The sequence below is a fragment of the Pseudophryne corroboree genome, unplaced genomic scaffold (assembly GCF_028390025.1).
Source record: "Pseudophryne corroboree isolate aPseCor3 unplaced genomic scaffold, aPseCor3.hap2 scaffold_1837, whole genome shotgun sequence".
NCBI classification, from domain to species: domain Eukaryota; kingdom Metazoa; phylum Chordata; class Amphibia; order Anura; family Myobatrachidae; genus Pseudophryne; species Pseudophryne corroboree.
Window position 1 is genome coordinate 21740 of NW_026968474.1, and position 23743 is coordinate 45482.

General features: G+C 43.8%; 5 non-coding genes across 5 annotated transcripts; 1 reads left to right on the forward strand and 4 right to left on the reverse strand.

Annotated features, from left to right (window-relative positions):
• Positions 1–15386: 15386 nt before the first annotated feature.
• Positions 15387–15550, reverse strand: LOC135003171 (U1 spliceosomal RNA). Its single transcript, XR_010204240.1, has one exon. It is a non-coding gene; the product is annotated as a U1 spliceosomal RNA (small nuclear RNA).
• A 1965-nt stretch (positions 15551–17515) lies between these two features.
• On the reverse strand, positions 17516–17678 carry LOC135003169 (U1 spliceosomal RNA). The gene has a single exon (XR_010204238.1). It is a non-coding gene; the product is annotated as a U1 spliceosomal RNA (small nuclear RNA).
• A 152-nt stretch (positions 17679–17830) lies between these two features.
• On the reverse strand, positions 17831–17994 carry LOC135003170 (U1 spliceosomal RNA). Its single transcript, XR_010204239.1, has one exon. It is a non-coding gene; the product is annotated as a U1 spliceosomal RNA (small nuclear RNA).
• Positions 17995–18669: 675 nt separating this feature from the next.
• Positions 18670–18832, reverse strand: LOC135003172 (U1 spliceosomal RNA). Its single transcript, XR_010204241.1, has one exon. It is a non-coding gene; the product is annotated as a U1 spliceosomal RNA (small nuclear RNA).
• A 3898-nt stretch (positions 18833–22730) lies between these two features.
• Positions 22731–22804, forward strand: TRNAN-AUU (transfer RNA asparagine (anticodon AUU)). The gene has a single exon. It is a non-coding gene; the product is annotated as a tRNA-Asn (tRNA).
• Positions 22805–23743: the final 939 nt, after the last annotated feature.

A 23743-nucleotide genomic window follows, 5' to 3' on the forward strand; every position in this document is an offset into this window, starting at 1 on the left:
GCAAAAGAGAGATATTGGCAAGGAAAAGCTGTCTTGTACCTTTGCATTTTTCTCCCAAACGAAGGACACTAGAATGAAAATTTTAAAGCCTCCTGTTAGTGCTTCAGCTACACGGCATAGCCCTGAATTTTCTAATGCGTAGCTCTTTGCAAAAGAGAGATATTGGCAAGGAAAAGCTGTCTTGTACCTTTGCATTTTTCTCCCAAACGAAGGACACTAGAAAGAAAATTTTAAAGCCTCCTGTTAGGCCATCATCTATACGACATAGCCCTGAATTTTCCAATGCGTAGCTCTTTGCAAAAGAGAGATATTGGCAAGGAAAAGCTGTCTTGTACCTTTGCATTTTTCTCCCAAACGAAGGACACTAGAAAGAAAATTTTAAAGCCTACTGTTAGGCCATCATCTACTAGACATAGCCCTGAATTTTCCAATGCGTAGCTCTTTGCAAAAGAGAGATATTGGCAAGGAAAAGCTGTCTTGTACCTTGCATTTTTCTCCCAAACGAAGGACACTAGAAAGAAAATTTGAAAGCCTACTGTTAGGCCATCATCTACAAGACATAGCCCTGAATTTTCCAATGCGTAGCTCTTTGCAAAAGAGAGATATTGGCAAGGAAAAGCTGTCTTGTACCTTTGCATTTTTCTCCCAAACGAAGGACACTAGAAAGATAATTTTAAAGCCTCCTGTTAGGCCATCATCTACACGACATAGCCCTGAATTTTCCAATGCGCAGCTCTTTGCAAAAGAGAGATATTGGCAAGGAAAAGCTGTCTTGTACCTTTGCATTTTTCTCCCAAACGTAGGACACTAGAAAGAAAATTTTAAAGCCTCCTGTTAGGCCATCATCTACACGGCATAGCCCTGAATTTTCCAATGCGCAGCTCTTTGCAAAAGAGAGATATTGGCAAGGAAAAGCTGTCTTTACCTTTGCATTTTTCTCCCAAACGAAGGGCACTAGAAAGATAATTTTAAAGCCTCCTGTTAGGCCATCATCTACACGACATAGCCCTGAATTTTCCAATGCGTAGCTCTTTGCAAAAGAGAGATATTGGCAAGGAAAAGCTGTCTTGTACCTTTGCATTTTTCTCCCAAACGAAGGGCACTAGAAAGATAATTTTAAAGCCTCCTGTTAGGCCGTCATCTACACGACATAGCCCTGAATTTTCCAATGCGTAGCTCTTTGCAATAGAGAGATATTGGCAAGGAAAAGCTGTCTTGTACCTTTGCATTTTTCTCCCAAACGAAGGACACTAGAAAGATAATTTTAAAGCCTCCTGTTAGTGCTTCCTCTACACGACATAGCCCTGAATTTTCCAATGCGTAGCTCTTTGCAAAAGAGAGATATTGGCAAGGAAAAGCTGTCTTGTACCTTTGCATTTTTCTCCCAAACGAAGGACACTAGAAAGATAATTTTAAAGCCTCCTGTTAGTGCTTCATCTACACGGCATAGCCCTGAATTTTCCAATGCGTAGCTCTTTGCAATAGAGAGATATTGGCAAGGAAAAGCTGTCTTGTACCTTTGCATTTTTCTCCCAAACGAAGGACACTAGAAAGATAATTTTAAAGCCTCCTGTTAGTGCTTCCTCTACACGGCATAGCCCTGAATTTTCCAATGCGTAGCTCTTTGCAATAGAGAGATATTGGCAAGGAAAAGCTGTCTTGTACCTTTGCATTTTTCTCCCAAACGAAGGATACTAGAAAGATAATTTTAAAGCCTCCTGTTAGTGCTTCATCTACACGGCATAGCCCTGAATTTTCCAATGCGTAGCTCTTTGCAAAAGAGAGATATTGGCAAGGAAAAGCTGTCTTGTACCTTTGCATTTTTCTCCCAAACGAAGGACACTAGAAAGATAATTTTAAAGCCTCCTGTTAGGCCATCATCTACACGACATAGCCCTGAATTTTCCAATGCGCAGCTCTTTGCAAAAGAGAGATATTGGCAAGGAAAAGCTGTCTTGTACCTTTGCATTTTTCTCCCAAACGAAGGACACTAGAAAGAAAATTTTAAAGCCTCCTGTTAGGCCATCATCTATATGACATAGCCCTGAATTTTCCAATGCGTAGCTCTTTGCAAAAGAGAGATATTGGCAAGGAAAAGCTGTCTTGTACCTTTGCATTTTTCTCCCAAACGAAGGACACTAGAAAGAAAATTTGAAAGCCTCCTGTTAGGCCATCATCTACACGGCATAGCCCTGAATTTTCCAATGCGCAGCTCTTTGCAAAAGAGAGATATTGGCAAGGAAAAGCTGTCTTTACCTTTGCATTTTTCTCCCAAACGAAGGACACTAGAAAGATAATTTTAAAGCCTCCTGTTAGGCCATCATCTACACGACATAGCCCTGAATTTTCCAATGCGTAGCTCTTTGCAAAAGAGAGATATTGGCAAGGAAAAGCTGTCTTGTACCTTTGCATTTTTCTCCCAAACGAAGGACACTAGAATTAAAATTTTAAAGCCTCCTGTTAGTGCTTCATCTAAACGGCATAGCCCTGAATTTTCCAATGCGTAGCTCTTTGCAATAGAGAGATATTGGCAAGGAAAAGCTGTCTTGTACCTTTGCATTTTTCTCCCAAACGAAGGACACTAGAATTAAAATTTTAAAGCCTCCTGTTAGGCCATCATCTACACGACATAGCCCTGAATTTTCCAATGCGCAGCTCTTTGCAAAAGAGAGATATTGGCAAGGAAAAGCTGTCTTGTACCTTTGCATTTTTCTCCCAAACGAAGGACACTAGAAAGAAAATTTTAAAGCCTCCTGTTAGGCCATCATCTACACGACATAGCCCTGAATTTTCCAATGCGCAGCTCTTTGCAAAAGAGAGATATTGGCAAGGAAAAGCTGTCTTGTACCATTGCATTTTTCTCCCAAACGAAGGACACTAGAAAGAAAATTTTAAAGCCTCCTGTTAGGCCATCATCTACACGACATAGCCCTGAATTTTCCAATGCGCAGCTCTTTGCAAAAGAGAGATATTGGCAAGGAAAAGCTGTCTTATACCTTTGCATTTTTCTCCCAAACGAAGGTCACTAGAAAGAAAATTTTAAAGCCTCCTGTTAGGCCATCATCTACACGACATAGCCCTGAATTTTCCAATGCGCAGCTCTTTGCAAAAGAGAGATATTGGCAAGGAAAAGCTGTCTTGTACCTTTGCATTTTTCTCCCAAACGAAGGTCACTAGAAAGAAAATTTTAAAGCCTCCTGTTAGGCCATCATCTACACGACATAGCCCTGAATTTTCCAATGCGCAGCTCTTTGCAAAAGAGGGATATTGGCAAGGAAAAGCTGTCTTGTACCTTTGCATTTTTCTCCCAAACGAAGGACACTAGAAAGAAAATGTTAAAGCCTCCTGTTAGGCCATCATCTACACGACATAGCCCTGAATTTTCCAATGCGTAGCTCTTTGCAAAAGAGAGATATTGGCAAGGAAAAGCTGTCTTGTACCATTGCATTTTTCTCCCAAACGAAGGACACTAGAAAGAAAATTTTAAAGCCTCCTGTTAGTGCTTCATCTACACGGTATAGCCCTGAATTTTCCAATGCGCAGCTCTTTGCAAAAGAGAGATATTGGCAAGGAAAAGCTGTCTTGTACCTTTGCATTTTTCTCCCAAACGAAGGACACTAGAATGAAAATTTTAAAGCCTCCTGTTAGTGCTTCAGCTACACGGCATAGCCCTGAATTTTCTAATGCGTAGCTCTTTGCAAAAGAGAGATATTGGCAAGGAAAAGCTGTCTTGTACCTTTGCATTTTTCTCCCAAACGAAGGACACTAGAAAGAAAATTTTAAAGCCTCCTGTTAGGCCATCATCTATACGACATAGCCCTGAATTTTCCAATGCGTAGCTCTTTGCAAAAGAGAGATATTGGCAAGGAAAAGCTGTCTTGTACCTTTGCATTTTTCTCCCAAACGAAGGACACTAGAAAGAAAATTTTAAAGCCTACTGTTAGGCCATCATCTACTAGACATAGCCCTGAATTTTCCAATGCGTAGCTCTTTGCAAAAGAGAGATATTGGCAAGGAAAAGCTGTCTTGTACCTTGCATTTTTCTCCCAAACGAAGGACACTAGAAAGAAAATTTGAAAGCCTACTGTTAGGCCATCATCTACAAGACATAGCCCTGAATTTTCCAATGCGTAGCTCTTTGCAAAAGAGAGATATTGGCAAGGAAAAGCTGTCTTGTACCTTTGCATTTTTCTCCCAAACGAAGGACACTAGAAAGATAATTTTAAAGCCTCCTATTAGGCCATCATCTACACGACATAGCCCTGAATTTTCCAATGCGCAGCTCTTTGCAAAAGAGAGATATTGGCAAGGAAAAGCTGTCTTGTACCTTTGCATTTTTCTCCCAAACGTAGGACACTAGAAAGAAAATTTTAAAGCCTCCTGTTAGGCCATCATCTACACGGCATAGCCCTGAATTTTCCAATGCGCAGCTCTTTGCAAAAGAGAGATATTGGCAAGGAAAAGCTGTCTTTACCTTTGCATTTTTCTCCCAAACGAAGGGCACTAGAAAGATAATTTTAAAGCCTCCTGTTAGGCCATCATCTACACGACATAGCCCTGAATTTTCCAATGCGTAGCTCTTTGCAAAAGAGAGATATTGGCAAGGAAAAGCTGTCTTGTACCTTTGCATTTTTCTCCCAAACGAAGGGCACTAGAAAGATAATTTTAAAGCCTCCTGTTAGGCCGTCATCTACACGACATAGCCCTGAATTTTCCAATGCGCAGCTCTTTGCAAAAGAGAGATATTGGCAAGGAAAAGCTGTCTTGTACCTTTGCATTTTTCTCCCAAACGAAGGACACTAGAAAGATAATTTTAAAGCCTCCTGTTAGTGCTTCATCTACACGGCATAGCCCTGAATTTTCCAATGCGTAGCTCTTTGCAATAGAGAGATATTGGCAAGGAAAAGCTGTCTTGTACCTTTGCATTTTTCTCCCAAACGAAGGACACTAGAAAGATAATTTTAAAGCCTCCTGTTAGTGCTTCCTCTACACGGCATAGCCCTGAATTTTCCAATGCGTAGCTCTTTGCAATAGAGAGATATTGGCAAGGAAAAGCTGTCTTGTACCTTTGCATTTTTCTCCCAAACGAAGGATACTAGAAAGATAATTTTAAAGCCTCCTGTTAGTGCTTCATCTACACGGCATAGCCCTGAATTTTCCAATGCGCAGCTCTTTGCAAAAGAGAGATATTGGCAAGGAAAAGCTGTCTTGTACCTTTGCATTTTTCTCCCAAACGAAGGACACTAGAAAGATAATTTTAAAGCCTCCTGTTAGGCCATCATCTACACGACATAGCCCTGAATTTTCCAATGCGCAGCTCTTTGCAAAAGAGAGATATTGGCAAGGAAAAGCTGTCTTGTACCTTTGCATTTTTCTCCCAAACGAAGGACACTAGAAAATAAGAATTTACTTACCGATAATTCTATTTCTCGGAGTCCGTAGTGGATGCTGGGGTTCCTGAAAGGACCATGGGGAATAGCGGCTCCGCAGGAGACAGGGCACAAAAGTAAAGCTTTTACAGGTCAGGTGGTGTGTACTGGCTCCTCCCCCTATGACCCTCCTCCAGACTCCAGTTAGGTACTGTGCCCGGACGAGCGTACACAATAAGGGAGGATTTTGAATCCCGGGTAAGACTCATACCAGCCACACCAATCACACCGTACAACTTGTGATCTAAACCCAGTTAACAGTATGATAACAGAGGAGCCTCTGAAAGATGGCTTCCTAAACAATAACCCGAATTAGTTAACAATAACTATGTACAAGTATTGCAGATAATCCGCACTTGGGATGGGCGCCCAGCATCCACTACGGACTCCGAGAAATAGAATTATCGGTAAGTAAATTCTTATTTTCTCTATCGTCCTAAGTGGATGCTGGGGTTCCTGAAAGGACCATGGGGATTATACCAAAGCTCCCAAACGGGCGGGAGAGTGCGGATGACTCTGCAGCACCGAATGAGAGAACTCCAGGTCCTCCTTTGCCAGGGTATCAAATTTGTAAAAATTTACAAACGTGTTCTCCCCTGACCACGTAGCTGCTCGGCAGAGTTGTAATGCCGAGACCCCTCGGGCAGCCGCCCAAGATGAGCCCACCTTCCTTGCGGAATGGGCCTTAACAGATTTAGGCTGTGGCAGGCCTGCCACAGAATGTACAAGTTGAATTTTGTTACAAATCCAACGAGCAATCGACTGCTTAGAAGCAGGTGCACCCAACTTGTTGGGTGCATACAGTATAAACAGCGAGTCAGATTTTCTGACTCCAGCCGTCCTTTAAATGTATATTTTTAAGGCTCTGACAACGTCCAACAACTTGGAGTCCTTCAAGTCGTCTGTAGCCGCAGGCACTACAATAGGCTGGTTCAGGTGAAACGCTGATACCACCTTAGGGAGAAAATGCGGACGCGTCCGCAGCTCTGCCCTATGTCGAATGGAAAATTAAATATGGGCTTTTATAAAACAAAGCCGCCAGTTCAGATACTCTCCCGGCCGAAGCCAGGGCCAGTAACATAGTCACTTTCCATGTGAGATATTTCAAATCCACATTCTTTAGTGGTTCAAACCAATTGGATTTGAGGAAATCTAAAACTACATTTAGATCCCACGGTGCCACCTTAGGCACCACAGGAGGCTGTATATGCAGTACTCCTTTGATAAAAATCTGGACCTCAGGGACTGAGGCCAATTCTTTTTGGAAGAATATTGATAGGGCCGAAATTTGAACCTTAATAGATCCCAATTTGAGACCCATAGACAATCCTGATTGCAGGAAATGTAGGAAAACGACCCAGTTGAAATTCCTCCATCGGAGCACTCCGCTGCTCGCACCACGCAACATATTTTCGCCAAATACGGCGATAATGCTTCGCGGTGACTTCCTTCCTTGCCTTTATCAAGGTAGGAATGACTTCTTCTGGAATGCCTTTTCCTTTTAGGATCTGGCATTCAAACGCCATGCCGTCAAAACGCAGCCGCGGTAAGTCTTGAAAAAGACAAGGACCCTGCTGAAGCAGGTCCCTTCTCAGAACTAGAGGCCACGGATCGTCCGTGACCATCTCTTGAAGTTCCGGGTACCAAGTCCTTCTTGGCCAATCCGGAGCCACTAGTCTTACTCCTCTTTGCCGTATAATCCTCAATACCTTTGGTATGAGAGGCAGAGGAGGAAACACATATACCGACTGGTACACCCAAGGTGTTACCAGCGCGTCCACAGCTATTGCCTGCGGATCTCTTGACCTGGCGCAATACCTGTCCAGTGTTTTGTTGAGGCGAGACGCCATCATGTCCACCATTGGTTTTACCCAACGGTTTAATAGCATGTGGAAAACTTCTGGATGAAGTCCCCACTCTCCCGGGTGAAGGTCGTGTCTGCTGAGGAAGTCTGCTTCCCAGTTGTCCACGCCCGGGATGAATACTGCTGACAGTGCTATCACGTGATTCTCCGCCCAGCGAAGGATCCTGGCAGCTTCTGCCATTGCCCTCCTGCTTCTTGTGCCGCCCTGTCTGTTTACATGGGCGACTGCCGTGATGTTGTCCGACTGGATCAACACCGGTCTTCCTTGAAGCAGAGGTTCCGCCTGGCTTAGAGCATTGTAGATTGCTCTTAGTTCCAGAATGCTTATGTGAAGAGACTTTTTCAGGCTCGACCACACTCCCTGGAAATTTCTTCCCTGTGTGACTGCTCCCCAGCCTCTCAGGCTGGCATCCGTGGTCACCAGGATCCAATCCTGCATGCCGAATCTGCGGCCCTCCAATAGATGAGCCTCCTGCAACCACCACAGAAGGGATACCCTTGTCCTCGGCGACAGGGTTATCCGCAGGTGCATCTGAAGATGCGACCCTGACCATTTGTCCAACAGATCCCTTTGCATGGAATCTGCCGAAAGGGATTGCTTCGTAAGAAGCTACCATTTTTTCCCAGGACTCTTGTGCATTGATGTACAGACACCTTTCCTGGTTTTAGGAGGTTCCTGACCAGGTCAGATAACTCCTTGGCTTTTTCTTCGGGAAGAAAAACCTTTTTCTGAACTGTGTCCAGAATCATCCCCAGGAACAGCAGACGAGTTGTCGGCATTAATTGGGATTTTGGAATATTCAGAATCCATCCGTGCTGCTTTAGCACCTCTTGAGATAGTGCTAAACCCATCTCTAGCTGTTCTCTGGACCTTGCCCTTATTAGGAGATCGTCCAAGTATGGGATAATTAATACGCCTTTTCTTCGAAGAAGAAATATTATCTCGGCCATTACCTTTGTAAAGACCCGAGGTGCCGTGGACAAACCAAACGGCAGCGTCTGAAACTGATAGTGACAGTTTTGTACAACGAACCTGAGGTACCCCTGGTGTGAGGGGTAATTGGAACGTGGAGATACGCATCCTTGATGTCCAAGGATACCATAAAGTCCCCTTCTTCCAGGTTCGCTATCACTGCTCTGAGTGACTCCATCTTGAACTTGAACTTCTTTATGTACAGGTTCAAGGACTTCAGATTTAGAATAGGCCTTACCGAGCCATCCGGCTTCGGTACCACAAAAAGAGTGGAATAATACCCCTTCCCTTGTTGTAGAAGAGGTACCTTGACTATCACCTGCTGAGAATACAGCTTGTGAATGGCTTCCAAAACCGTCTCCCTTTCTGAGGGGGACGTTGGTAAAGCAGACTTCAGGAAACGGCGAGGTGGCTCTGTCTCTAATTTCAACCTGTACCCCTGAGATATTATCTGCAGGATCCAGGGATTTACCTGCGAGTGAGCCCACTGCGCGCTGTAATTCTTGAGACGACCGCCTACCGCCCCCGAGTCCGCTTGCGAAGCCCCAGCGTCATGCTGAGGCTTTTGTAGAAGCCGGGGAGGGCTTCTGTTCCTGGGAAGGAGCTGCCTGTTGCTGTCTCTTCCCTCGTCCTCTGCCTCGTGGCAGATATGAATAGCCCTTTGCTCTCTTATTTTTAAAGGAACGAAAGGGCTGCGGTTGAAAGGTCGGTGCCTTTTTCTGTTGGGGAGTGACTTGAGGTAGAAAGGTGGATATCCCGGCCGTAGCCGTGGCCACCAAATCCGATAGACCGACCCCAAATAACTCCTCTACGCATCGCCTGTCCACTGTCGTGTCCATAAAGCTCTTCTGGCCGAAATGGACATAGCACACTTACCCGTGATGCCAGTGTGCAGATATCTCTCTGTGCATCACGCATATAAAGAAATGCATCCTTTATTTGTTCTAACGACAGTAAAATATTGTCCCTGTCCAGGGTATCAATATTTTCGATCAGGGACTCTGACCAAACTACCCCAGCACTGCACATCCAGGCAGTCGCAATAGCTGGTCGTAGTATAACACCTGCATGTGTGTATATACCTTTTTGGATATTTTCCATCCTCCTATCTGATGGATCTTTAAGTGCGGCCGTCTCAGGAGAGGGTAACGCCACTTGTTTTGATAAGCGTGTTAGCGCTTTGTCCACCCTAGGAGGTGTTTCCCAGCGCTCCCTAACCTCTGGCGGGAAAGGGTATAAAGCCAATAACTTCTTTGAAATTAGCAGTTTTTTATCGGGGCACCCCACGCTTCATCACACACGTCATTTAATTCTTCTGATTCGGTAAAAACTACTGGTAGTTTTTTCACACCCCACATAATACCCTGTTTAGTGGTACCTGTAGTATCAGCTAAATGTAACATCTCCTTTATTGCCAAAATCATATAACGTGTGGCCCTACTGGAAAATACGGTTGATTCGTCACCTTCACCACCGGAATCAGTGCCTGTGTCTGGGTCTGTGTCGACCGACTGAGGCAAGGGGCGTTTTACAGCCCCTGACGGTGTTTGAGGCGCCTGGACAGGCACTAATTGAGTGTCCGGCCGCCTCATGTCGGCAAACGACTGCTTAAGCGAGTTGACGCTATCCCGTAATTCCACAAATAAAGGCATCCATTCTGGTGTCGACCCCCTAGGAGGTGACATCCTCATATTTGGCAATTGCTCCGCCTCCACACCAATAACGTCCTCATACATGTCGACACACACGTACCGACACACAGCAGACACACAGGGAATGCTCTATACGAAGACAGGACCCACTAGCCCTTTGGGGAGACAGAGGGAGAGTCTGCCAGCACACACCAAAAAGCGCTATATATGACAGGGATAGCCTTATGATTAAGTGCTCCCTTATAGCTGCTTTTATATTAATATATTGCCATTTATTTTGCCCCCCCTCTCTGTTATACCCTGTTTCTGTAGTGCAGTGCAGGGGAGAGACCTGGGAGCCTTCCTGACCAGCGGAGCTGTGACAGAAAATGGCGCCATGTGCTGAGGAGATAGGCCCCGCCCCTTTTTCGGCGGGCTCGTCTCCCGCTATTTAGTACATTTAGGCAGGGGTAAATATCTCCATATAGCCTCTGGGGCTATATGTGAGGTATTTTTAGCCTTTTTGAAGGTTTTCATTTGCCTCCCAGGGCGCCCCCCCCCAGCGCCCTGCACCCTCAGTGACTGCCGTGTGAAGTGTGCTGAGAGGAAAATGGCGCACAGCTGCAGTGCTGTGCGCTACCTTAAGAAGACTGCAGGAGTCTTCAGCCGCCGATTCTGGACCTCTTCTTGCTTCAGCATCTGTGAGGGGGCCGGCGGCGTGGCTCCGGTGACCATCCAGGCTGTACCTGTGATCGTCCCTCTGGAGCTTCATGTCCAGTAGCCAAGAAGCCAATCCATCCTGCACGCAGGTGAGTTCACTTCTTCTCCCCTCTGTCCCTCGTTGCAGTGATCCTGTTGCCAGCAGGAATCACTGTAAAATAAAAAACCTAAGCTAAACTCTCTAAGCAGCTCTTTATGAGAGCCACCTAGAATTGCACCCTTCTCGGCCGGGCACAAAAATCTAACTGGAGTCTGGAGGAGGGTCATAGGGGGAGGAGCCAGTACACACCACCTGACCTGTAAAAGCTTTACTTTTGTGCCCTGTCTCCTGCGGAGCCGCTATTCCCCATGGTCCTTTCAGGAACCCCAGCATCCACTTAGGACGATAGAGAAAGATAATTTTAAAGCCTCCTGTTAGGCCATCATCTACACGACATAGCCCTGAATTTTCCAATGCGCAGCTCTTTGCAAAAGAGAGATATTGGCAAGGAAAAGCTGTCTTGTACCTTTGCATTTTTCTCCCAAACGAAGGACACTAGAAAGAAAATTTTAAAGCCTCCTGTTAGGCCATCATCTACACGGCATAGCCCTGAATTTTCCAATGCGCAGCTCTTTGCAAAAGAGAGATATTGGCAAGGAAAAGCTGTCTTGTACCTTTGCATTTTTCTCCCATACGAAGGACACTAGAAAGAAAATTTTAAAGCCTCCTGTTATTCCATCATCTACACGACATAGCCCTGAATTTTCCAATGCGCAGCTCTTTGCAAAAGAGAGATATTGGCAAGGAAAAGCTGTCTTGTACCATTGCATTTTTCTCCCAAACGAAGGACACTAGAAAGAAAATGTTAAAGCCTCCTGTTAGGCCATCATCTACACGACATAGCCCTGAATTTTCCAATGCGTAGCTCTTTGCAAAAGAGAGATATTGGCAAGGAAAAGCTGTCTTGTACCTTTGCATTTTTCTCCCAAACGAAGGACACTAGAAAGATAATTTTAAAGCCTCCTGTTAGGCCATCATCTACACGACATAGCCCTGAATTTTCCAATGCGCAGCTCTTTGCAAAAGAGAGATATTGGCAAGGAAAAGCTGTCTTGTACCTTTGCATTTTTCTCCCAAAAGAAGGACACTAGAAAGAAAATTTTAAAGCCTACTGTTAGGCCATCATCTACAAGACATAGCCCTGAATTTTCCAATGCGTAGCTCTTTGCAAAAGAGAGATATTGGCAAGGAAAAGCTGTCTTGTACCTTTGCATTTTTCTCCCAAACGAAGGACACTAGAAAGAAAATTTTAAAGCCTACTGTTAGGCCATCATCTACAAGACATAGCCCTGAATTTTCCAATGCGTAGCTCTTTGCAAAAGAGAGATATTGGCAAGGAAAAGCTGTCTTGTACCTTTGCATTTTTCTCCCAAACGAAGGACACTAGAAAGATAATTTTAAAGCCTCCTGTTAGGCCATCATCTACACGACATAGCCCTGAATTTTCCAATGCACAGCTCTTTGCAAAAGAGAGATATTGGCAAGGAAAAGCTGTCTTGTACCTTTGCATTTTTCTCCCAAACGAAGGACACTAGAAAGAAAATTTTAAAGCTTCCTGTTAGGCCATCATCTACACGGCATAGCCCTGAATTTTCCAATGCGCAGCTCTTTGCAAAGGAGAGATATTGGCAAGGAAAAGCTGTCTTGTACCTTTGCATTTTTCTCCCAAACGAAGGACACTAGAATGAAAATTTTAAAGCCTCCTGATAGTGCTTCATCTACACGGTATAGCCCTGAATTTTCCAATGCGCAGCTCTTTGCAAAAGAGAGATATTGGCAAGGAAAAGCTGTCTTGTACCTTTGCATTTTTCTCCCAAACGAAGGACACTAGAAAGATAATTTTAAAGCCTACTGTTAGGCCATCATCTACACGACATAGGCCTGAATTTTCCAATGCGCAGCTCTTTGCAAAAGAAAGATATTGGCAAGGAAAAGCTGTCTTGTACCTTTGCATTTTTCTCCCAAACGAAGGACACTAGAAAGAAAATTTTAAAGCCTCCTGTTAGGCCATCATCTACACGACATAGCCCTGAATTTTCCAATGCGCAGCTCTTTGCAAAAGAGAGATATTGGCAAGGAAAAGCTGTCTTGTACCTTTGCATTTTTCTCCCAAACGAAGGTCACTAGAAAGAAAATTTTAAAGCCTCCTGTTAGGCCATCATCTACACGACATAGCCCTGAATTTTCCAATGCGCAGCTCTTTGCAAAAGAGAGATATTGGCAAGGAAAAGCTGTCTTGTACCTTTGCATTTTTCTCCCAAACGAAGGACACTAGAAAGAAAATTTTTAAGCCTCCTGTTAGGCCATCATCTACACGGCATAGCCCTGAATTTTCCAATGCGCAGCTCTTTGCAAAAGAGAGATATTGGCAAGGAAAAGCTGTCTTGTACCTTTGCATTTTTCTCCCAAACGAAGGACACTAGAAAGAAAATTTTAAAGCCTCCTGTTAGTGCTTCATCTACACGGTATAGCCCTGAATTTTCCAATGCCCAGCTCTTTGCAAAAGAGAGATATTGGCAAGGAAAAGCTGTCTTGTACCTTTGCATTTTTCTCCCAAACGAAGGACACTAGAAAGAAAATTTTAAAGCCTCCTGTTAGGCCATCATCTACACGACATAGCCCTGAATTTTCCAATGCGCAGCTCTTTGCAAAAGAGAGATATTGGCAAGGAAAAGCTGTCTTGTACCTTTGCATTTTTCTCCCAAACGAAGGACACTAGAAAGATAATTTTAAAGCCTCCTGTTAGGCCATCATCTACACGACATAGCCCTGAATTTTCCAATGCGCAGCTCTTTGCAAAAGAGAGATATTGGCAAGGAAAAGCTGTCTTGTACCTTTGCATTTTTCTCCCAAACGAAGGATACTAGAAAGATAATTTTAAAGCCTCCTGTTAGGCCATCATCTACACGACATAGCCCTGAATTTTCCAATGCGCAGCTCTTTGCAAAAGAGAGATATTGGCAAGGAAAAGCTGTCTTGTACCTTTGCATTTTTCTCCCAAACGAAGGTCACTAGAAAGAAAATTTTAAAGCCTCCTGTTAGGCCATCATCTACACGACATAGCCCTGAATTTTCCAATGCGCAGCTCTTTGCAAAAGAGAGATATTGGCAAGGAAAAGTTGTCTTGTACCTTTGCATTTTTCTCCCAAACGAAGGACACTAGAAAGAAAATTTTAAAGCCTCCTGTTAGGCCATCATCTACACGACATAGCCCTGAATTTTCCAATGCGCAGCTCTTTGCAAAAGAGAGATATTGGCAAGGAAAAGCTGTCTTGTACCTTTGCATTTTTCTCCCAAACGAAGGACACTAGAAAGAAAATGTTAAAGCCTCCTGATAGGCCATCATCTACACGACATAGCCCTGAATTTTCCAATGCGCAGCTCTTTGCAAAAGAGAGATATTGGCAAGGAAAAGCTGTCTTGTACCTTTGCATTTTTCTCCCAAACGAAGGACACTAGAAAGAAAATTTTAAAGCCTCCTGTTAGGCCATCATCTACACGACATAGCCCTGAATTTTCCAATGCGCAGCTCTTTGCAAAAGAGAGATATTGGCAAGGAAAAGCTGTCTTGTACCTTTGCATTTTTCTCCCAAACGAAGGACACTAGAAAGATAATTTTAAAGCCTCCTGTTAGGCCATCATCTACACGACATAGCCCTGAATTTTCCAATGCGCAGCTCTTTGCAAAAGAGAGATATTGGCAAGGAAAAGCTGTCTTGTACCTTTGCATTTTTCTCCCAAACGAAGGACACTAGAAAGATAATTTTAAAGCCTCCTGTTAGGCCATCATCTACACGACATAGCCCTGAATTTTCCAATGCGCAGCTCTTTGCAAAAGAGAGATATTGGCAAGGAAAAGCTGTCTTGTACCTTTGCATTTTTCTCCCAAACGAAGGTCACTAGAAAGAAAATTTTAAAGCCTCCTGTTAGGCCATCATGCTTCGTGTGTCAGGAGCATGTGAGTGTCAGGTGCGTGTGTGTGTCAGGCGCTGCGTGTGTCAGGCGCTGCGTGTGTCAGGCGCTGCGTGTGTCAGGCGCTGCGTGTGTCAGGCGCTGCCTGTGCGTTAGGCGCTGCGTGTCTGTGTGTGTCAGGCGCTGCGTGTCTGTGTGTGTCAGGCGCTGCGTGTGTGTCAGGCGCTGCCTGTGCGTGTGTGCCAGGCGCTGCCTGTGCGTGTGTGTCAGGCGCCGCGTGTCTGTCAGGCGCCGCGTGTGCGTCAGGCGCCGCGTGTGCGTCAGGCGCCGCGTGTGCGTCAGGCGCCGCGTGTCTATGTGCGTCAGGCGCCGCGTGTCTATGTGCGTCAGGCGCCGCGTGTGAGTGTGTGCGTGTGTGTCAGGTCCGTGTGAGTGTCAGGTGCTGCGTCTGTGTGTGCGTGTGTCAGGTGCTGCGTGTGAGTGTGTGCGCGTGTGTCAGGTCCGTGTGAGTGTCAGGTGCTGTGTGTGTGTGTGTCAGGTGCTGTGTGTGTGCGTGTGTGTCAGGTGCTGTGTGTGTGTGTGTGTGTGTCAGGTGCTGTGTGCGTGTGCGTCCAGCGCTGCATATGCGTATGCGTGTCAGGCGTTGCATGTCTGTGTGTGTCAGGCGCTGCGTGTCTGGGGGGGGTGGCCGGACACACAGCTGAGAGGGGGGGGGGTGGCTGGACACACAGCAGAGAGGGGAGGGTGACCGGACACACGGCAGGGAGGGGAGGGGGTAGGGGGTGGCCGAACACAGCAGGAAGAGGGGGGAGTTGACCAGAAGAAAGCACAAACACAGTCCCCCACTACCACAAATAATGCAGTTGAGTTTCCCACATTTGGGGAAATCACAGGGGTCAGCATACCCAGAATGCAATGAATGAACCTCACCCTGGGAGAACAATCTTCATGACCATGGTATCTCCTATGCAAAATAAGTATGATTTGGGATAGGGCTGGGGAGGGCCGCTGCAGCCCTTGTAGATTCTTATAAATAAAAGTTCTTCTTTTCTTGTCAAAATTAATAGCTAAGAATAGGCTGCCTGAGGCAGCCCCCTCTTAAGTGGCCTGCTACTGAAGGCACCAACTACAAACTGAGCTCCCTGTTCATGGAAGCGAGGTTATAGAGGAGGGGGCGCTGAGCATCTTGGGAACAGTCAAAAGCTTTGAGCCTGTTGGTGCCTCAGATCAAGATCCTACTCTACACCCCAATGTGAATCCTTGTGGAGTCCAGTGTACCCCACAGAAGAAATGAATGTGTCACACCCATTGGCAGCAACATTAGAATAGCTGCTGATGGGCACAATTGAGAAAGGAAGGGGGGAAAACATTTGAATCCAGCACATATATGTAATTTGAATATGTAATTTGTACCTTCCTACTTTAAAATGTAATGGATGAACCTCACCCTGTGAGAACTATCTTCATGATCAAGAGATCTCATACGCAAGAAAAGCATGTGCTGGGATAGGGCTGTGGAGGGCGGCTGCTCGGGCACACACCCGTCAAGTTAAGGAGATTCAACTGAGGAAGCACAAGGGAACTGCAGGGAGACCACATATTTTCAGATGAACATGAGAGGGCGGAAGGCTGCCTAATACTGAAGCACCCTCAAACATCAAACCATATGCAACAACTAGTACAAGCATTCCTGGGGAAAGGTCTGCAGCAGACGGATTTGCATACGGTGATGTCATCCAAGCAATGGGCATAGTTGGCTGCAACCCTCGTCTGCATATGAAAAGAGAAAATGGTCACGCAGGGCATGGCGGCCTTTGTGGGGTTGCGCTTGGATGACCCCTAGATCGCTTTATACACCCCCATCAGTGTGGGGCTCATGTTGGCCATGCCCAAGCCCCTGAAGCATTCAAGCTGATTTCTTGCAGCAGCTGGACCCAGTAACAGCTCCAGAGTTGCTCTACAAGACAAGTAAAAGGGTGTGAGCCCTGCAGCACCACCTGTAGTTTGCATACACACATATATAGGACAGCATCTCTTATATGCCCCAGGGGCAATAAAATAGTAGCCTTATCTAGGGTATCCGTCCATGCCGCTACAGCACTACACACCCAGGCCGACGCAATTGCCGGTCTGAGTAAGGTACCTGAATGTGTATAAATGGACTTCAGGGTAATCTCCTGTTTGCGGTCAGCAGACTCTTTGAGGGTAGCCGTATCCTGGGACGGGAGGGCTACCTTCTTGGATAAGCGTGTTAATGCTTTGTCCACCCAAGGGGAGGATTCCCATCGTAACCTATCCGTTGATGGGAAAGGGGAATCCTTTTGGAAATCTGCAGGAGATTCCCAAGCTTTTTCACATAACTCGTTCAGCTCGTGTGAGGGGGGAAAGGTTACCTCAGGCTTCTTTCCCTTGTACATATGTACCCTCTTGTCAGGGATAGGGGGCTCCTCTGTGATGTGCAAAACATCTTTTATTGCCATAATCATATATCAAATGTATTTTGCCAATTTTGGCTGTAACTTTGCATCATCGTAATCGACACTGGAGTCAGAATCCGTGTCGGTATCTGTGTCAACAATCTGGATAGTGGGCGCTTATGAGACCCTGACAGTCCCTGCGACATAGGATTAGGCATTGGTTGAGACCCTGACTGTCCCAAAGCTTCTGCCTTGTCTAATCTTTTGTGCAATGAGTTTACACTAGCATTTTAAACATTCCACATATCCATCCAATCAGGTGTCGGCGGAGACACCACGTTCATTTGCTCCCGCTCCTCTCTAATATAGCCTTCTTCCTCAGACATGTCGACACACGTGTACCGACACACTACACACACAGGGAATGCTTTTTCTGAAGACAGTTTCCCCACAAGGCCCTTTGGAGAGACAGAGAGAGAGTATGCCAGCAGACAGCAAACTAGGCTGGAGAGAGACCTAAGACAAAGAAATCTGAATTATATGAAAGCCGACCAGTGGAAACACAAATTATGCAGCCAAGTTTCCCACATTTGGGGAAATCACAGGGGCAGCACACCCAGAGTGCAATGGGTGAGTCTTGCCCTGGGAGAAGCACCTTCATGATCATAGTATCTCACCTGGCAGGTAAGTAGGAGTTGGGCTAGAGCTGGGGAGGGTCGCTGCTCGGGCACCCCCCTGTCAAATGAAGGAGATCCAACTGAGGCAGCACAAGGGAACTCTCGAAAGAAGAACAAGGCTAGAGGAAGATCTGAGACAAAGAAATCTGACTTTTACCAGAGCTGACCAGAGGAAAGCACAAACACAGTCCCCCACTACCACAAATAATGCAGTCGAGTTTCCCACATTTGGGGAAATCACAGGGGTTAGCATACTCAGAATGCAATGAATGAACCTCACCCTGGGAGAACAATCTTCATGACCATGGTATCTCCTATGCAAAATAAGTATGATTTGGGATAGAGCTGGGGAGGGCCGCTGCTCAGGCACATCTCTGTCAAGTAAAGGAGATTCAACTGAGGCAGCACAAGGGAACTCTCATCTGGGGACAACAACTGCAGGGAGAACACATATTTTCAGATGAACATGGGAGGGCAGAAGGCTGCCTAATACTGAAGCACCCCCAAACAACAAACCAAATGCAACAACTAGTACAAGCATTCCTGGGGGAAGGCCTGCAGCAGATGGATTTGCATACGGTGATGTCATCCAAGCAGTGGGTCAAAGTTGGCTTCAACCCTCATCTGCATATGAAAAGAGAAAAGGGGCGTGCAGGGCATGGCGGCCTTTTGCGGCGCTTGGATGACCCCTAGTTCGCATTAAACACCTCCACCCTCCTTCGGTGTGGGGCTCATGTTGGCTATGCCCCAGCCCCTGAAGCATTCAAGCTGATTTCTTGCAGCAGCTGGGCACTGTAACAGCTCCAGAGCTGCTCTGTAAGGCAAGTAAAAGGGTGTGGGCACTGCAGCACTACCTGTAGTTCGCATTGTGCGTTGGAAGGCACAAAGTAAGCAGACAGGAGGAGAAGTCAGGATAGTGCACAAGGGTATAGAAGGGAGGGGCTCAAAAAAAAAAGAAGTGGAAACAGACAGCAAACTAGGCTGGAGAGAGACCTGAGACAAAGAGATCTGAATTATATGAAAGCAGACCAGTGGAAACACAAATTATGCAGTCAAGTGTCCCACATTTGGGGAAATCGCAGGAGCAGCACACCCAGAGTGCAATGGGTGAGCCTTGCCCTGGGAGAAGCACCTTCCTGATCATAGTATCTCACTTGGCACGTAAGTAGGAGTTGGGCTAGAGCTGGGGAGGGTCGCTGCTCGGGCACCCCCCTGTCAAGTGAAGGAGATCCAACTGAGGCAGCACAAGGGAACTCTCAAAAGAAGAACAAGGCTAGAGGAAGATCTGAGACAAAGAAATCTGACCTGTTTTTCCCAAGAGGAAACTATATTAGGAATGCAGACATATGATGGTGGCCCTGTTGGCACCACCGATAACTGACTGGGTAAATGTTTCAGTAATATCAGAGTAAGGTTGGATAAATCTGTGTCCCAGACACAGACGTAGAGAATAGATGTGATATTCATGGCTATGTTTCTTTTCCCTCAGGCCCCGCTGGGTCGCAAAAATGTTATTTTGCCCAGTTACTACACACTGATACTGACACGGATACTGATACTTATGTCGACCATAAGTTTCCTGATTAGATCCAATATTGGCAAGGAGCATTCAGTACATGATTGTGGATATTATGGACATATTAAAATCACTGAAGACCCTGCTGTTCCTGACAAAGGGGTCTATATGTATGTATATATAGATATATAATGAAAGCTGATGTAACGTTCCTCCATCTCTGTTTGAGAAAGTCTGGGCCAGCTCGACAAAATGGTTTCAAATCCCCAAAAGGATTCTGGTTGTTTATTCATTTCCCGCCGCGGACAGAATACAAATACATGTGCATGGGTGAGTAGTAGTATTCAAGAATTGGTCGAATACCTTGTCATCCGATATAGATACCCTGGAGAGATGGGATACTCCTTACGTTGTATCATATCAAGGACACTGCAGCATACTTACGTGAGACTGCAAGGGATATAGGACTCTTGAGTTCACGGGCCAATTTCATGGCAGTGTCGGATAGGAGGGCATTGTGGATTCACCAAGAGAATGCTGATGCTGACTCCAAGAAGAAAGGGAGTCTCTTCCCTATGAAGGTGAAGCCTTGTTTGGTGATATCTAATTAGCACACAGGTAAGGAATTAAGAAAATCTTTATTTAAGGGTGAAGATGTTTCTCACAAAATCGTTGCCCCAATGCATCGTTGAAATTCAAGCTGGAAAGATGATTTTAATATATCACTTGTACATTTTGTATTGCTCTTCTGGTGACAATGTAGTTTGTTTTTGTCAATTACCATTTTAATAATAGGGTAAAGAAAATTAAGTGGATTTTTGAAAGAAAACAATACTGTCAATATACTATTAAAACAAATTAAAATGGTAAAAGTTATTGTACTTTAAGTAAAAATAAAAGAGACAAAATATCAATCCCAGTTTTGGATTACTTTAATTAACAAAAAAAAATGCATATAGCAGAGGATAGTTTCAATCTGCCTACCTCTGGGTTATGGGCCCAGCATGCTTCCATTGCTGTACTCTGCTGCACATGTAAGTGCAAGAGATCCTGAAGCACTCACTCATCATGGGAAAGTACCAATGTGTTTCTTCGTTGGTTGATAGAAGAAACATCTTACAAAAACTCTCCAGATTATTGACTTTTTTAAGTTTTTCTAGGAAACGTTTTAGATGAATGCTTATTAGCATTTGTCAGTATGTACTTTTGCAAAGTGTCTCTGTGGCGCAATCAGTTAGTATGTACGGCTATTAACCAAAAGGTTAGTGGTTCAATCCCACCCAGGGACGTAATTGACCTTGTTATCAGATTTTTGTGATCTTTAAGTAGACAAGTCAAATTTCATACCCCCTGTTATTGTGTAGGGTACCTGGCCTTCTCTGATGTAATCAGAGTTAGATTTGATTCAGTGATTTTATAAAAAAAGCTAGGAAGCACAATTTAGCAGTGGGTAGCAGAGAAAAAAAATATGCTGGCAGAAAAATCCAATTGAGTGATTAAACAGCTCTTTATTTTCTGGCTTTATTTTTATGCTAACAAATTTGTTCTCTGAAAAGTGTCCACAAAGCCAAGTCTCTGATTAACACCTTTGTAAGGATGGTTTTTCACCTATTACTAAATTAAACTTGCTTCATTGGAAAGGCAGCAAGATGCATCCTCATTTCAATGTCTACTGAAATAATACAGGTTGACACCAGGAAACATTAACGCCACTGCATCCTTGCTGCTTTCTCATGTGGAAGTCTGTTTAATGTGAAAACAAGGTGATATCTAATTAGCACACAGGTAAGGAATTAAGAAAATCTTTATTTAAGGGTGAAGATGTTTCTCACAAAATCGTTGCCCCAATGCATCATTGAAATTCAAGCTGGAAAGATGATTTTAATATATCACTTGTACATTTTGTATTGCTCTTCTGGTGACAATGTAGTTTGTTTTTGTCAATTACCATTTTAATAATAGTGTAAAGAAAATTAAGTGGATTTTTGAAAGAAAACAATACTGTCAATATACTATTAAAACAAATTAAAATGGTAAAAGTTATTGTACTTTAAGTAAAAATAAAAGAGCCAAAATATCAATCCCAGTTTTGGATTACTTTAATTAACAAACAAAAAAATGCATATAGCAGAGGATAGTTTCAATCTGCCTACCTCTGGGTTATGGGCCCAGCATGCTTCCATTGCTGTACTCTGCTGCACATGTAAGTGCAAGAGATCCTGAAGCACTCACTCATCATGGGAAAGTACCAATGTGTTTCTTCGTTGGTTGATAGAAGAAACATCTTACAAAAACTCTCCAGATTATTGACTTTATTAAGTTTTTCTAGGAAACGTTTTAGATGAATGCTTATTAGCCTTTGTCAGTATGTACTTTTGCAAAGTGTCTCTGTGGCACAATCAGTTAGTGTGTACGGCTTTTAACCAAAAGGTTGGTGGTTCAATCCCACCCAGGGACGTAATTGACCTTGTCATCAGATTTTGGTGATATTTAAGTAGACAAGTCAAAATTTCAAACCCCCTCTTATTGTGTAGGGTACCTGGCCTTCTCTGATGTAATCAGAGTTAGATTTGATTCAGTGATTTTATAAAAACATCTAGGAAGCACAATTTAGCAGTGGGTTGCAGAGAAAAAGAAATATGCTTGCAAAAAAATCAAATTGCTTGATTTAACAGCTCTTAATTTTCTTGCTTAATTTTTATGCTAACAAATTTGTTCTCTGAAAAGTGTCCACAAAGCCAAGTCTCTGATTAACACCTTTGTAGGGATGGTTTTTCACCTATTACTAAATTAAACTTGCTTCATTGGAAAGGCAGCAAGATGCATCCTCATTTCAATGTCTACTGAAATAATACAGGTTGACACCAGGAAACATTAACGCCACTGCATCCTTGCTGCTTTCTCATGTGGAAGTCTGTTTAATGTGAAAACAAGGTGATATCTAATTAGCACACAGGTAAGGAATTACGAAAATCTTTATTTAAGGGTGAAGATGTTTCTCACAAAATTGTTGCCCCAATGCATCATTGAAATTCAAGCTGGAAAGATGATTTTAATATATCACTTGTACATTTTGTATTGCTCTTCTGGTGACAATGTAGTTTTTTTTGTCAATTACCATTTTAATAACAGGGTAAAGAAAATTAAGTGGATTTTTGAAAGAAAACTATACTGTCAATATACTATTAAAACAAATTAAAATGGTAAAAGTTATTGTACTTTAAGTAAAAATAAAAGAGCAAAAATATCAATCCCAGTTTTGATTACTTAAATTAACAAAAAAAATGCATATAGCAAAGGATAGTTTCAATCTGCCTACCTCTGGGTTATGGGTCCAGCATGCTTCCATTGCAGTACTCTGCTGCACATGTAAGTGCAAGAGATCCTGAAGCACTCACTCATCATGGGAAAGTACCAATGTGTTTATTCGTTGGTTGATGGAAGAAACATCTTACAAAAACTCTCCAGATTATTGATTTTTTTATGTTTTTCTAGGAAACGTTCTAGATGTATGCTTATTAACCTTTGTCAGTAAGCACTTTTTGCAAAGTGTCTCTGTGGCGCAATCGGTTAGTGTGTTCGGCTATTAACCGAAAGGTTGGTGGTTCAATCCCACCCAGGGACGTAATTAAACTTGTGATCAGATTTTGGTGATATTTAAGTAGACAAGTCAAAATTTCAAACCCCCTCTTATGGTGTAGGGTACATGGCCTTCTCTGATGTAATCAGAGTTAGATTTGATTCAGTGATTTTATAAAAAAACAGCTAGGAAGCACAATTTAGCAGTGGATTGCAGAGAAAAAAAATATGCTGGCAGAAAAATCCAATCGAGTGATTAAACAGCTCTTCATTTTCTGGCTTTATTTTTATGCTAACAAATTTGTTCTCTGAAAAGTGTCCACAAAGCCAAGTCTCTGATTAACACCTTTGTAAGGATGGTTTTTCACCTATTACTAAATTAAACTTGCTTAATTGGAAAGGCAGCAAGATGCATCCTCATTTCAATGTCTACTGAAATAATACAAGTTGACACCAGGAAACATTAACGCCACTGCATCCTTGCTGCTTTCTCATGTGGAAGTCTGTTTAATATGAAAACAAGGTGATATCTAATTAGCACACAGGTAAGGAATTAAGAAAATCTTTATTTAAGGGTGAAGATGTTTCTCACAAAATCGTTGCCCCAATGCATCATTGAAATTCAAGCTGGAAATATGATTTTAATATATCACTTGTACATTTTGTATTGCTCTTCTGGTGACAATGTAGTTTGTTTTTGTCAATTACCATTTTAATAATAGGGTAAAGAAAATGAAGTGGATTTTTGAAAGAAACCAATACTGTCAATATACTATTAAAACAAATTAAAATGGTAAAAGTTGTTGTACTTTAAGTAAAAATAAAAGAGCCAAAATATCAATCCCAGTTTTGGATTTCTTTAATTAACAAAAAAAATGCATATAGCAGAAGATAGTTTCAATCTGCCTACCTCTGGGTTATGGGCCCAGCATGCTTCCATTGCTGTACTCTGCTGCACATGTAAGTGCAAGAGATCCTGAAGCAC